Source organism: Chanos chanos, chromosome 8 (assembly GCF_902362185.1).
Source record: "Chanos chanos chromosome 8, fChaCha1.1, whole genome shotgun sequence".
Classification (NCBI taxonomy): Eukaryota; Metazoa; Chordata; class Actinopteri; order Gonorynchiformes; family Chanidae; genus Chanos; species Chanos chanos.
The window spans coordinates 29,979,212-29,993,935 of NC_044502.1; the positions used below are offsets into that span (position 1 = coordinate 29,979,212).

Genomic DNA, 14,724 nt, shown 5'->3' on the forward strand with positions numbered 1-14,724 from the left:
AATTTAAAACTCTTAAAACTTAAGTGAGAACATGTTCAAGTAAATCATAACATGAGTAACAGCATCATTTTCACTATTTAATGAATGTGTGAAATACATTTGGTTATTTGAGGGTTTATTTCATTAAAGAATGCCTGAGAATTCACAAGAATGCACAACAGTCTATTGAATGTTGTCCATTGCAATTTTTTCCATTTCAGTGGATGTGTGGGTTTATTTGTAACAGTCTAGTTTTGTTTGCAAACTAGTGTGGAGTGGGTTATAGTTTGTTAATTACAGCACATTAGTTAGAAGGAGATATGGAGAAAGAGAACTAAAATAAAGAGTAAGCAGCAAATCAAGAAATATTTTGAAATGGGGGGGGACTAAAAGAACAATACACTGATCAATTATCTTTACTACTACCATAATCACAGACTTAAAATGTGCAGTTAAACTTTTATGAAAGGGAAAAATTTGGCACATTTCCATACTACAATTTACAATTACAATTTACAATTTAGCATTTAGCAGTGGCTGTGGCCGAGATTAACAAACAAATGCAAATCTCAATTCAACAGCTGATGCGACAGAAATTCAAAACAAACTCCCTAGTGAAGTAAGCTAGCGCACACAGTTCTAAACTGACAGAGAACCTAAGGTAAAGCGAACCCTGAAAGAATCTAGCACGAAGTAAGTTATACGGTGGAACGGCAACAGAGTACACAGAGCAAACAGAAATCACGGCTACTAAGGCAAATAACATGCAACAGAGACAAGAGAAACCAGAAATCGCGGCTACTGAAGCAAATAAAGCAAAGTCTTACTAGGATCCTGCTCTGAAGGAGAAGCAATCTGACTGAAAAACGATGCACACCATACTAAGGGCCTGCACTGTACTCTGAAGATATATTTGTTTCCCCACTCAATCTCAATGCTCTGCTTCTAAATTACTCTTGATGAGAGTATCTGCAAAAACAAAGTTATAATAATAAAAGAAACATATTACATACATTCCTCAAAAAACCTGTGGGCTTTGGTATTTATGTGAAAGATTTTAAAAAAAAAATAATTCAGTTGGTCTTGATTTTAAATATGCCATTTAGATGCATGCATTCAAGAAGAATTCTGCATTACACACATGAAGGACACTCTTAGTAAAAATCTTGTGCAGGTTCCACATTTGCTTAGTGTTTTCCAGGAATACTGTATCTATTTAAGATGTCAAACTAGACCAACAAATCAATACCTCGTGTAAGCTTGTCATAAATCTAGTGATATATTTAAATAATATATCAGAGAGCCACTCAATCAGTAGCACGTATCTTGTTCAAGATATTGATCTAGAGACCTGCAGCATCCATACACAGAACTTGACCTGTCCCTCCACTTAATATATTTTGTGTTCTATTTTACTGAATGTCACATATTTTTGTATTCCATTTACAGTGGACAACTGTGTTCAAGATCTTTACATCTTCATTTCAGTTCTCGTCATTTATTTAAATACCCTCCACATGTAACACTTGCAATGCAAATAATCAAAACAAATGAATTCCCTTCAAACCATAGCATGCTTCAAATTTGGTCATGAAGTAAGGTAAGCCTCTTCTGCTTTTTCTTTCATTTTTGGCTAATTCTGTGAACTTATTCTGTCATCCAGGTCCGACTAAACATATATTGTATGTAAAAGGTTATTTATCAATCTAAAGCCTGCTCCACTAAACTTTTTCTTTACTCTCCCTATGCCTACTGTTTCTTAGCTTTCACAAAGAACATGGACCTAGCATCATCAGTATTTTTCTGCATGTCCTGTGGTAGGTAGTAAACACTGAGGTCCTGCAGCTGGAAGCCACAGTTCTTCAGGCTGGAACACAGCTGAGCCTCATCCAGGCACATCACGGGGATACGCACCTCTGGTGCTGGGTATTAGAAAGAAATTACCAGGGTTCCAATGAGCAGGAGGTGGCCCCCCTGACGAAGCAGGCTGGAGATGTGACCCAGAGCTCTGTTAAAGGAAGCCAGGTCAGGACTAGCAGCCTCCAGGCAGTAGCAGGAGATCAGACAGTCAGCTCCAGATGGGGGCAAGGCTTCTGGAGGTAACGGGTGAGGTTGGTGTATGTCAACGGGTAACACGTCGGTTACCACGGATCGAAGACGCTGTGCTTTCTCACTCCATGCATCAGGGCTAAAGAAAAAAACTGTTCTCAATCAGGAGAGGTCTATCAGTTGGTTGGTAGATTTTTTTTCATGACATGATCTATTTTTTGATGTTCAGTTCGTGAATGAAACTGTTTTTACAGGAGTTGCTGGCAACCTAATCTTTCCAAGCAACCCTGAAACTCTTACTTTATGGTGAAATATGCATTAATAATGTACAGATAAGGGTGCATTTTGAGTCTCACCTTCTCCCCTCCAGTTTACAGACATGCTGAAAGAGAGGAGTCCAGTCTAGACTGTTACTCTTGCCCTGTAGCCAGTTCTGCAGTTCCCTGCGGTTCGCCTCCACAAAGTCAGAAAGGATCACACGACGAAAGCGCTCACAGCCGCTCATCACTTGATAGAGAGTAGGACCAGAACCTATATCCACCAGAATGTCCCCATTCACATCACCTGAGAGAGAGAGAGAATGGGAGAAAGAGATTTTAAATGTGAAAAAGTAAAAGAGTCCAAAAAGTTATGGCAGCATAACAACTTAAAGTGGGCAGATGGAAAGGGGAGACAGGGACTATGGAAGAGATGTTTGAGGAAGGGAGAGAAAGAGACATAGAGGAGAGAATGTACCTTCAGTGAAAGCCCTGTGTAGCAGGCCAAGTTTCCATGGTACGACATTGTCTTTGTTGTCAAAGCTGGCACGTGGTGGAGTGCAGTTACACTGCAGGATCAAAATGCTGGTAACTTGCCTTCAGCTCGGCCTCGGACAATGCTTTTTCTTTCCCGGCTCTTTCCCTTCCGTTCTGTCCCTCCATCCTATGAATCTGCAAGCTTCTGCTGGACAAAACATCTCCTTGACATATTTATACTTGTATGAACTTGCTTCAAGATGTTTACTTTATGACGTTGCAGCCTCAGAGATCGAGATTCCCCTCTGTCCAACAGTTCAAATAATAACAATCAGGTTTTGTGCCTCTCTGACCTCAGGTACTACTGAAACTAGTAACTGGATAAAGGACTGTACAGGTGAGGATCAGGTATTGTGGTGTCACCATGATGTGTCGGTAAGAACACCCCTGGAGTCAGAATGCTGTTTAAGGGTTTACTGGTAAGGATTTGGGTAGCACAGCAATGCACAGGATTCAAACTCAGGCTTAGCCAACATGAACAATATAGATGCTATGTTGTGGTCTAAAGGAAAGGAAATAAATTATATAATGGGTTGTAGAAGTAACACAAATTATTAATATGTACTGTCATGCCAATGGTTTAGGGAAATTTTGGTTAACAGTTCACTGTGAATATTAGACTAATATCACTTAGCTGTGACCATAACCTGATTTCAGAACCTGAACCCAGTGAATTGGTGTGCATTGGTCCTGAAAGCAGAGAAGCTTGGGCCATAAAAGGGAGAACTAGGATCAAGGGGATAGGGACAGAGAGGGTGAATGATAGTGATAGTGATAGAAAGGGTCAAGGAAGGGTGAAAAATGATAGAAAGGGTCAGAAAGAGAGAGAGAATAGGGGGACATGGGGAGAGTCTGTGCAATGTTTAACCTCAGAATCACTGAAACATTTCTTAGCCCACATATTGCAAAGTAAAAAGTCCTTCAGTTTCTGCCCAATAGTACAAATATAACCAAACAATGCGTTACAGTAAAGATTCTAACAAACAGTACAATCTTGGCGGTTACGATGTGACTATACTGCAGTCTACAAGTCAGTCACATCTGTTTTAGTCTTCAGGAATAAATGAACAGCGCTACCGTTCTAATGCACTGAATGTACAACATCATGTTTTTAATGGAATCCTCTCACTAATGTTTTACATAACAAATGAAATAGACAACCATTAAACTGATTTAACATTCCGAATGCACATTGTTAACAGTTTGCCTCGAACGCACTTGAATTAGCTGGAAATACACTCGCAGTTGCATCTCCACATGACTAAATACTAACAAAGTAGCTGCTAACACTAAAAAAATAATACAGTATGGAATATATATGTCCAACAAGTGAAAACAACTTACAGAATTTACAGTACATCTCTCATTGTAATTAATCTGGCCTCAGCAGTTATCTAATATTTAAACAAATTTGGCCTTTTTCTTTCCTTTCTCTTTTTCTTTTGCTAGTTCATGGGTAGTTGACCAGTGCTTCTTATCTAACTCTATTAATCTCTTATCACCAGCTGCCAGTTGGTCATTTTCTTGTAAATGTAAATTTCACTCCTATTGTAAGTTGCTAGGGCTGAATCAAATGTTTACCAAAGTAACAGGAAAACAACTGCCCTTCAGTGGACTATGCAAATGACATCAGGTGACAGTTTTATTGAAAAACAGAGATTATGTTTGTTTCTAGAATGAGTGTTAAATGCCTAGGTGCATTGCAATACCATTTTTAGAAGTCACTTGAGTCATTTTTGTAAAGAAAATCTTGTTCTGGTAAAATAAATAAATAAATAAATATATTATGAAATAATGGTGTGTGTTAAGAGGTTAAATTTTGCCTGTATTTTTATTGCTTTGTGATGCACGAACTGTTGGTTAGTTTTATAAACACGGTATCAAATTTAAAATAAAAATGATTTTTAAAAGTATCTTATTGTGGAATTTAAACTCCCACATCCAGGACCCACAGCAAAAATGCATGTGGAATGGACAAGTAAGTCCTAATAACTGTTGAATACATTGAATCTTAATGGCTATTTAAAATAAAATAAGCACACTGCCAAACTAGTGCCAAAAGAGGGAATAAAAAATAAGGCAACATCTCTTTAAAATATTTTATACCATACAAGCTACTGCCAGAGCTTGTCAATATAAGAGAGATCCATACGTGCATCAGTGTCTTGCTCAAAATCTGACAACCACAACATATAATTCTCTGAGACAACAAAGGGAGATGGGCAAACATTATTAACCACATGGAGAAAACAGTAGTAATTGTGCAGTACAGGATTACAAAAACCGCCACCAAATGCTTGTAAATAACACAAAGAATTTTACATATTTTTGTATTTAGCACACAGGTCTGTTGCTACGTTCTTGCTAATTTGTTTCTTTCAAATATCTTTTTCAAAATGTTCAATGTTCAACCACAGCTAAGGACTTAGCCCTAGATATCTTGTATCCCACCTTTACATGTGCCAAATGTCATTATTAAAAATTAAAATGTAACCTAAAATTTAAAAGACTCATTTTAGCAGGAAGAACCGAGGGACTGGTGTGTCAGTTTGGCCACAGGCGTGTGCACTCCGTACTGTTCATTGATTCTACTTTAAACACCCTGAAGCTTTTTTTTTTTTAACTGAAAGCATTAAACAAACAAAATTAAATGAAATTAGTACCTTCCACATATCAGTGTTTCTGACAGTGAAGTTCCAAGTATTTTTATTAAAATCTGCCCAAAATCCCCAATGCAAAATCAAGTAACCTCTTAGCCAGACTACTTTTTCAAACATTAATTTTGTATTTTTTATGTGAGAGGAAAACAAATATCCATATATACATGTGGACTTATGTTAGTGTTAGTGAAGGATCACGTTACTGGGAAGGACTGAGGGGCTTGTGTGGCAGTTTGGCCACAGGCTTGAGAATCATTCTGAGAACCAGAGGTGTTACTGTTACTGTTACCTTTGCTCTTGTGACTCACCCAGTGGATATTGTTAAAAAGAGAACAGGACAACAAGAAAGTGAATTTATCAGGAAAAAAGGTTCCTTGAATACACTGTGGTTTGGGTTTCTCCCAGTAATACTGACTTGGTAACAGTGTTTGATTACAGCATGTACAAAGATAGTTTCTCCTTTGTTTATATTCAGTGTGGTTTTAAGCTGAGTATAGAATTTCAGATGTTCCAACAACGTGACTTTTCCGGCGCAGTTTTTCCATACTCTCAGATGTATCCTACATTTAATCTGAAAAATAATAGTTGTTATTTAAATTTAAAACTTATCATACTTAAATGAGAACATGTTCAAGTAAAACATAACATTTAATCAGTGATGGCATCATTTTCACTGTTAACTGACTGTGTGAAATATTTTTAAATTTTGGAGATACTTCTTCTAATCAAAGAATATAATACAATTATATATAAATGAATATAAATGCAAACACCCCCCCCCCCCCCCACACACACACACACATGCACACACACCTTACAAACCTCAATAATGCTGCTAATGTTTACAACATGTGTTTCTTTCTGCGTTTAACAATGGTGTGATAGTGAATGTGTAATAACTTTTTTACATTTAACAAACCACCAGGCCTGAAGCTTCTTTGAGTCTCACAAGGCTAGCATTATATATGTACATAGGCTTATACTATGTATGTAGGTAGAGGTAATACACTGTCCTCTGTTTTGATTTTAAGATAAGGGCTGTTAGCGGTTTACAGAGATGAAACCTGTAGAACAGCAGTGGTATAAACACAACAGTGAAGCCTTAAGAACAGAGTAATTTTGAAAAAGAGCAATTTTGCAGCTGAAGACTAAACCACCTGACCACAAGTTGTGAAACATAAGACCTGGTAAGTGCATGTTGTATATACACTGCATGTATGCCTAATTTGTACTATTCACTCAACAAAGAAGGCAGTGGATCCAGTTGATTTTTAATGTTATGAATCTCGATTCCTGTAATCCTGACATGCCAAGTAGAAATGTCAAGTCAAGGGGATGCTAGTGCAGAGAGAAAAAAATGCTACTGGAGTTTGGAACAGCAGAGAGCCAGATAGAAAGGCTTGAAGTCGTCACCATGGAATTGCAATGTTGGCATGGCAACAGTTTTGGGCACTGAAAAAACATGAAAGGCTTGAGTGTTTGTGCTCTGAAAAGTGACGTTCCTGACATTAATCGTCTACCCTAAATAGAGTGGAGAGCTGCAGTCAGACCCTGCAAAAGCTGCCAGAGATGTCTTGCTCTGTCAAAAAAAAAAAAAATACCTGTCATCTCTGTCATGGATCTCTCACTGGTCTCATCTGGTTCAAGACTGTGGGGAAACCCAGAGGAAGTCAGCACTGCACTGGGCAGCATAGCAACCAGAGCTCTTTGTTGTTGAATGGCTCATTAGCCAAGTGTTGGCAGAAAAAAGCAAAACAAAACAAAAACAAAACAAACAAACAAACAAAAAAACAGATGTATAGTATAACATACAGAAATAATGAGCAAAAGGGGTAGTGATAAGTCTCTTTTCATACCAGCAGCAACAGTCACAACAGATGCCTAAAGAATTTCCTCCTTTATACACCAAAAGATGAAAAATGGCATGAAATAGTAGGGAAATGAAATGGTACCATCTTTGGAGAGACAGCAATAAATAAACATAACTGAGGTAAGGAAGTCTTGTCAACTTGACAAAAATGAGACCAAACAAAATTGTAAATTTATGTACTATTGAGCAGTAGCAATGAATTCATCTGAATCCATCATGCAAGAAAGAATAAAGATCACAAGTACATAAGACTGGTCCTTGTGTTATTAATCTACTATATATATATATCATAGATTCATAACACAGATTCATAACCATATATATATATATATATACACAGTGGCAAGAAAAAGTACGTGAACCCTTTGGAATGATCTAGTTTTCTGCATCGGTCATAAAAAGTGATCTGATCTAAATCTAAGTCACAAGTATAGGCAAACACAATGTGCTTAACCTAATACCACACAAACAATTATAATATTTCATGTCATTACTGGAAACATCCATTAAACATTCCCAGTGCTGGTGGAAAAAGTAAGTGAACCCTTGGATTTAATAACTGGTCGAACCAAGCGCTTCCGGTAGCTGCTGATCAGACCTGCACAACGTTCAGAAGGAATTTTGGACCATTCTTCCTTACAGAACTGCTTCAGGTCAGCCATACTCTTAGGATATCTGGTGTGAACAGCTCTCTTGAGGTCATTCCACGGCATCTCTATTGGATTCAGGTCTGGGCGCTGACTGGGCCACTCAGAGAGGTGGATTCTCTTTTCTTGAAGCCATCCTGTCGTAGATTTACTTTGATGTTAAAGGTCATTGTCCTGCTGCATCACCCAACTTCTACTGAGCTTCAGCCGGCAGACAGCCACCCTCACATTATACTGCAGGATACTTTGATAAACTTGGGAAGTCATTTTTCCCTTGATGATGGCAAGCTGTCCAGGCCCCAAGGCAGCAAAGCGGCCCAAAATCATGATGCTCCCTCCACCGTACTTCACCGTTGGGATTATGTTTTCATGTTGGTATGCAGTGCCATTTTTACACCATACATAGCACTGCATGTTCTTCCCAAATAATTTAATCTCAGTTTCATCAGTCAACAGAACATTTTCCCAGTAGCATTGTGGAGTGTCAAGGTGCTCATTGGCAAACTTCAGGCATGCAGTGACGTTTTTTTGGAAAGCAGCGGCTTCCTCCGTGGTGTCCTGCCATGGACACCATGCCTGTTTGATGTTTTGCATATGGTAGATTCATGAACAGAGATGTTAACCTGTTCCAATGATTTCTTCAAGCCTTTAGCTTTTTTACCTCGCTGAGCATTTTGCATCGTGCCTTTAGAATCAACTTGGCTGGGCGCCCACTTGGGAGAGCAAGGGAGAGTAGCCACAGTACTAAATCGTCTCCATTTATAGACAATTTGTCTAACTGTGGACTGGCGATTACCTAAAGTTTTTGAGATTACTTTGTAACCCTTTCCAGTTTTTTTGCAACTCAACAATTCTTGATCGTAAGTGTTTGGAGATTTCTTTTCTACAAGGTATGGTTCACATCAGCAGATGCTACTTGTGAATAGCAAACTCAAAATGTTTGAGTGTTTTTTTATAAGTCAAAATAGCTCTGCACCTCGCCCCAATCTCATTTTATTGATTGATTGGACTCTAGGTTTGACTCCTGACTCCAATTAGCTTTTGTTGGAGTCATTAGCCTAGAGGTTCAATTACTTTTTCCACCAGCGCTATGAATGTTTAATGCATGTGTTCAGTAATGACATGAAATATTATAATTGTTTGTGTGGCCTTAGGTTAAGCACATTGTGTGAGCACATGTATGAGTGATGGTGTGCTGGTAAAGATTCAACAGACAACAAACAGATGATAATCCAATTTAAACAAGCAAACAAAAAACAAACAAACAAACAAACAAAAAACCACCACTGTCTAACTCCTCTGCTGCAATGCAGCACTGTTGATAGACCTTTTATCTGTGGGCACATACATAAGTATAGACTCTGAACTGAATTTACTGACTCCTAAAAGACATCATAGGCCTAATTCTTATTCTGTAACTTTTAATAAAGTTGAAAGTTGAATGCTGATTATCCTGATATTTTAGCGTTACTGATAATGTTATACATATTCATTAACACTGATTAACTTCACTTAAAGAGAAGAGTACTGCTGTTGTTACAACTATACCAGTAATGCAGAAAATGTTCAGATGTGAGTCGGAATAAGTGACTTTGCACCTTTACAGTGCAGACCGTTTGAAAACTGAAAATTTCTACACACACGATTCTGTTGTTCACGCCCAGCCTCTGTAAAATGTAAAAAACATCTCAGTTTTCCTTAACTCACTACATCTACAAGTATTTCTGAATAATGGTACAGGGTTTTTTTTTTGTTTGTTTGTTTTTGTTTTTTCAGTAAGTTCTAACAGATTGATACTTATACCCACTGTAAGCCAAGCAGATCACAGTGCCTCTGTGTGAAATCCTTGTTCTTGCGAAGAGGAATTCTTCTCATTTGGGTAGCTATGTTCAGCTATTGTTAATGAAGTAATGAAATAAAAATACAATCAAGAAAAACAGGTTGGTTTCTAGCATATTTGGACTGATAAAGAGACCCCATTAATGCAAGAGCTTTTGTAGGCATTGTATACTGTTATAGCCCAATGACCTGAGGTACAGTGCTGCAGAAATTTTAATAAGGCAGCTGTGTTTTTAATGAACTGATATTTCTTGATTACAAAGCTAGCAGTGGGTAGCCAACTCCTATTCAGAGCTATAGCTGGCTGACATGACCAAAAATGTTATCACAAGATATCTTTTCATATGGTTTGACCAATAAGTATGTATCACAATATACATATAGCAATACACAGCATTCTGGTGTAAAGTTCTGCTGTGAATGGACCTTGAAAAACAAAGCAGGCTAATTACAGATTATAATATAAAATGATGTCTGGTCAAAACAAACAGGTTAATAGGTTAATACTCCACCAACCAAACATAGCTTTCCATAGAGTAACAGAATGCTTCAACAAGGCATAACAGTCAGATTGCTTATCTCCTGTTTATTTTCGTCTGTCAACAAAACCAGGGTTATGGAGTGGAGAGGGTATAGAGCAGACTTATTCACAGGTTTGGGGGAAAAATAAATTAGTTTACATACCACGTTTTGTCTTCTCTCTCTTTTTTTCCCTAATTTTGTCAGTCTTGTTCCCTCAGTGTCAGTGGGCCTTGATTCCACTGTAGGAAACAGAAATGAGGTGGACATTCCTTGAGTACACCTCACATAGAAGATAGAAGAAAATGCTTTCCTAGATCCACATCCACTGTATTGATTATGAGAAATACACAAGTGAAGAGACCCTAAGAGACAACCAGTCAGGCCCAGTCTGATCCCTGTCTGAGGGATCAGACTGTCTTTCCAAGAACAAGTCCAAGACCAGAGACAGACATCAGGAAATATATCTGAATATCGCATCCTCATTTGTTGACCAGGGTCACTTCATCTCCTACTATTTGTGTTCAGTAATGTGGAGTAAATCAAACATGTCAACCTGTCAAGTATTCCATTTGGGAAAACATCAATATTCAACATATTATGTGTCACCAAAATGCTCATAAGAAATGTTAGAAAATTACTTGTTCTACCCCAATTATATATCTTATCTGGCAGTAACCTTTTTTTTTCATGCAAACTTATCTGTGAATTTTTTAAATAAATTGGTACCTGTGTGCTGATGTTGAAATGAGGGTGAGAATTTATAAAGGAGAAACAGTGACCTCCAGTGGAAAGTGTTAGTTACAACCGTGCCAAACGTTGACATTTGATGATGCAGCAGTCTTTGTACATAGTTCCGCCCCTGAACATGGAATAAATTGGGGAAAGATGGATGAATGGATAGATAGACAGAGGCAGACAGATACATATTCAAATGTACTTACCTTAAAGGTTTCAAATGCATCTCCATTTGCAATTCCGGTTATCCTAAGTCAGTTCTGAAATTTAAAATTACTGTGTGAAACAAAATGAAAACATCAAATCCATCATCCACATAATTTATAAGTTCTGTAGATGTGGCAAAGTTTGACCATGCCTCTTTGACTAGCATACAATTAACACTAAGATTCTTTATATTAGGCACCAAAATAGCTCAGGAATATTCACGAAAGAGTAACCCTAGAAAAGAGAGCCAGAGAAACCAGTTCTGAAATGGTGTTGTGGCCTGAAGTTTTGGTGTAAGCCACTTTCCCCAGTGTCCAAATCTAAATATGTTTATGCTGTTCTGCATAAACCAGAATAGCTAAAGGCTAGCAAGAGACAATAAAAAGTGATATAAGTGCTTCTTTAAAACAGTTTTACACTTACTTAACCCTGTCTAAGGGGTCTCAACAGTTAAGGAGGTCCTTGAAACTGTTAGACAGAGGGCTGATGCATGTGATAGCTTTAGTTCCAAGAACAAAAGCATCAGAGGTAAAAGATGAAGAGGGAACATAAGTGAGTTTCTTGTTCTGTATTATGTTTTGCGAGGAAAACCTTTAGTGCTACATTGCTGAAGGTCACATGCACCAGTGTGGCATCTCAGAACCTTCTGAACATATGAAAGCTTCTGGCGGTCTAAGTCATAGGACAGGGCTATTTTTTCACTAATACAATCAGTGCTTGTCTGTAGGGGCCCAGCCCATTGTGGAAAATCAAAGACAGAACAAATGTGGCATTTATTGAAATCAATACTTCGTTCTGAAACCAGCAGTAGGATCTTGCAGAGCTCACAGGCTCTGTGAATAGTCATTTTATATCAGTTCACCCTTGAGATGGATATAAAATCATTTCTTCTCCTGGCAAGTTTAGCAAAGAGATATATGAGAGTTAAAAAAAGGGGTACCCACCACAACAGTGAGCAAATGAGATTGTGGGCATTGTATCACCTGAAGCTCCCTGGCACCGTTCAATCTTCTATAAGCATTTTTAGAGGAAATTTTAAGGCAGTTACCCACTTCAGTTAAAAGACTCTGGTGGTATGTGTATTAGTGTGTGTGTGTGTGTGTGTGTATTTCTTTGCTTATGTGTGTGTGTGTGGGGGGGGGGGGGGCAGAGTCCATGCTGAGTGGTTGAAAAAGAATTTTATTCTTATTTTCAGAATCTCCCTCATTACTTTTAATTCAGATTGTATCTTGACATCATTTTTTGAAAGATATTTTGTGAGACTGATGTGAATGCAAAGGAATGGATTTGGATACTTTAGGAAAGGAAAATAAACAAAGTAATATACATACAGGACAAGATCAATTCAATTTCACTACACAATACCAGAACTTAATTTTAAACCATAAGACATTTGAAATCAATAATTAACAACAACATTATTGCAACCAAGTCATCAGTCAGTTGAACACATGTATATCAACCATTGATACTTCAGTGACTCTCTTTTTTTGCTTTTTTTTTTTTTTTCTTGGTAAATCAGATATAAAATGATCTGTGAGACTCTCCCCATATTGTGCTATGCCAAAAGAACTGCAATAGAAAGCAGATTACAAAAAAAAAAGAGTTTTTGAGTGTTGAACCAACAATGCACCAACAGAATGGACAGACAAGTTTACCTGAAGAGGTGACACAATCATACAAGTGTATGGATTTTTCCTTGTGCTTTTCATAGTTTCATTTTCAGATCTTGTTAAGAGACAGATCTTATACAAGATGGGTAAGAATGGCCAACCCATCTGAGCCAAGTCAAGTCAGATTAAGCTGTCTCCACACTGAGGAGGATTTCTCCTGGCTTTGGATCCAAGGTTTTTTAGTCCACTGGATGAGGTGTGACTGACTCTTTTAACTGAGAAGATCCTGTTGTTTTTGGTGAAGTCTCTGATGATCAAATCTGTTACGCTAGAATGTAAATGGCGTGAAGTACACAGATAGGACTGTACTTCCCCCCCATCATCACGAAGTAATACATTTCTTTACTTTTACTGAAATTGTCTTAATTAAGAATGAGTTGTTTTTCCATATTTGATCACAGGAATGTTCTCAAACAGGGAGTGTAAATCTTCCTACAAGTAAGCAACTGGCAAAATCAATCATGGGGAAAATACATTATGTGATACCAAAACCACAAGCAATTCATTGTTTTCTATTTCTCCTCACAACATGATAGGTTTTAACTTATTTCCATCAGATTTCACCTGATAATGACATAACAAATCAACAGGTCATTACACTCAATAGGCAATAACAGAAAACGAAACTAAACACAAACAAAAAGGGTACTTGCTGGGCTCCGACTTAACAGTAAAATCCAAAAGGATTTGAAACACTCAAAACAGTGCACAGCAGACAATCAAATCGCCAACCGTGAGCTAATTTCACTATAATGTGTATTAAACGCGCAAGTAAATCCTCAATCTCGCATGCAACCGACTGAATGTTAATCTACTGCGGCAACATACTGTGGAGCATATAAACAAAGACACGGAAAAATATGACACAAAAAAGGGTGTTGTATTCTGCACTCACCCAGTGTCTCTCTCTCTCTCTCTCTCTCTCTCTCTGTCTCTCTCTCTCCCTCTCTCTCTCTCTCTCTGATTACTCTGTCCTAAATCTAATCATCACTCAGGAACTGAGAGGAAGTGCTTCATCATATTCATGCAAGGAGAGAATGGGTTGTACAGCCATGAGGCTAGGACGCTAATGCAATAACCTTTTCCCGCTCTTCTTCTGAGGAAGGGTCTGCTCTTGTACAGAAAGAACTCCAGATAAAGTTGCTATGATTCTGATAGATCTTCTGACCAAGGAAGACATGGTAATATTATGTTGATATGGAACAATTCCTCATTTTCTCTTTAGTTTAATGCCAAAGAAAGCAACTAAATGTTCTACACTGTGAGGAGAGTCAATGAGAGGATACTGTCAAATTCTCTCGTCTCTCGGTATAACTTAATAACATATAAGAAATTCAGAAAACATACAGAAATTGTTAATCATCAAAGTTGAAATATGAAAGAAAATATGACAAAAAAGATGACATAGGAAAAGAGTCTGTTTGCTTGGTGTTGGGGAGAGCTCCTGTTCCTCCAGGTACACAATGTCAACGCCTCCTACAAAAATTTCTTTCAGCGCCTCCTTTTTGCAACAGATGAGTTTGTTTTTAATGACATCACTTCTAGTTAGAAAAGACCAATTTTATTTTTCCTCCTCTCTCTCTCTCACTTTTTTTGAGGAGTCCAGAGCGAGTGACTGGTGAATCCGTTTAACAGAAGTTCAGTGGCAGGTGAACGGTATGCAGTAGTGCATTGTTTTTACTCTATCTCTTCCTCTTTCTTTTCTTCCTTCCAGTGGTGTGTGGGGTGAGGCAGGGAGCCAGTGCCCAG

General features: G+C 37.9%; 1 pseudogene; it reads right to left on the bottom strand.

Annotated features, from left to right (window-relative positions):
• Positions 1-1,728: 1,728 nt before the first annotated feature.
• LOC115819552 (phenylethanolamine N-methyltransferase-like) lies at positions 1,729-2,948 on the bottom strand (annotated as a pseudogene).
• Between the last annotated feature and the right edge of the window lie 11,776 nt (positions 2,949-14,724).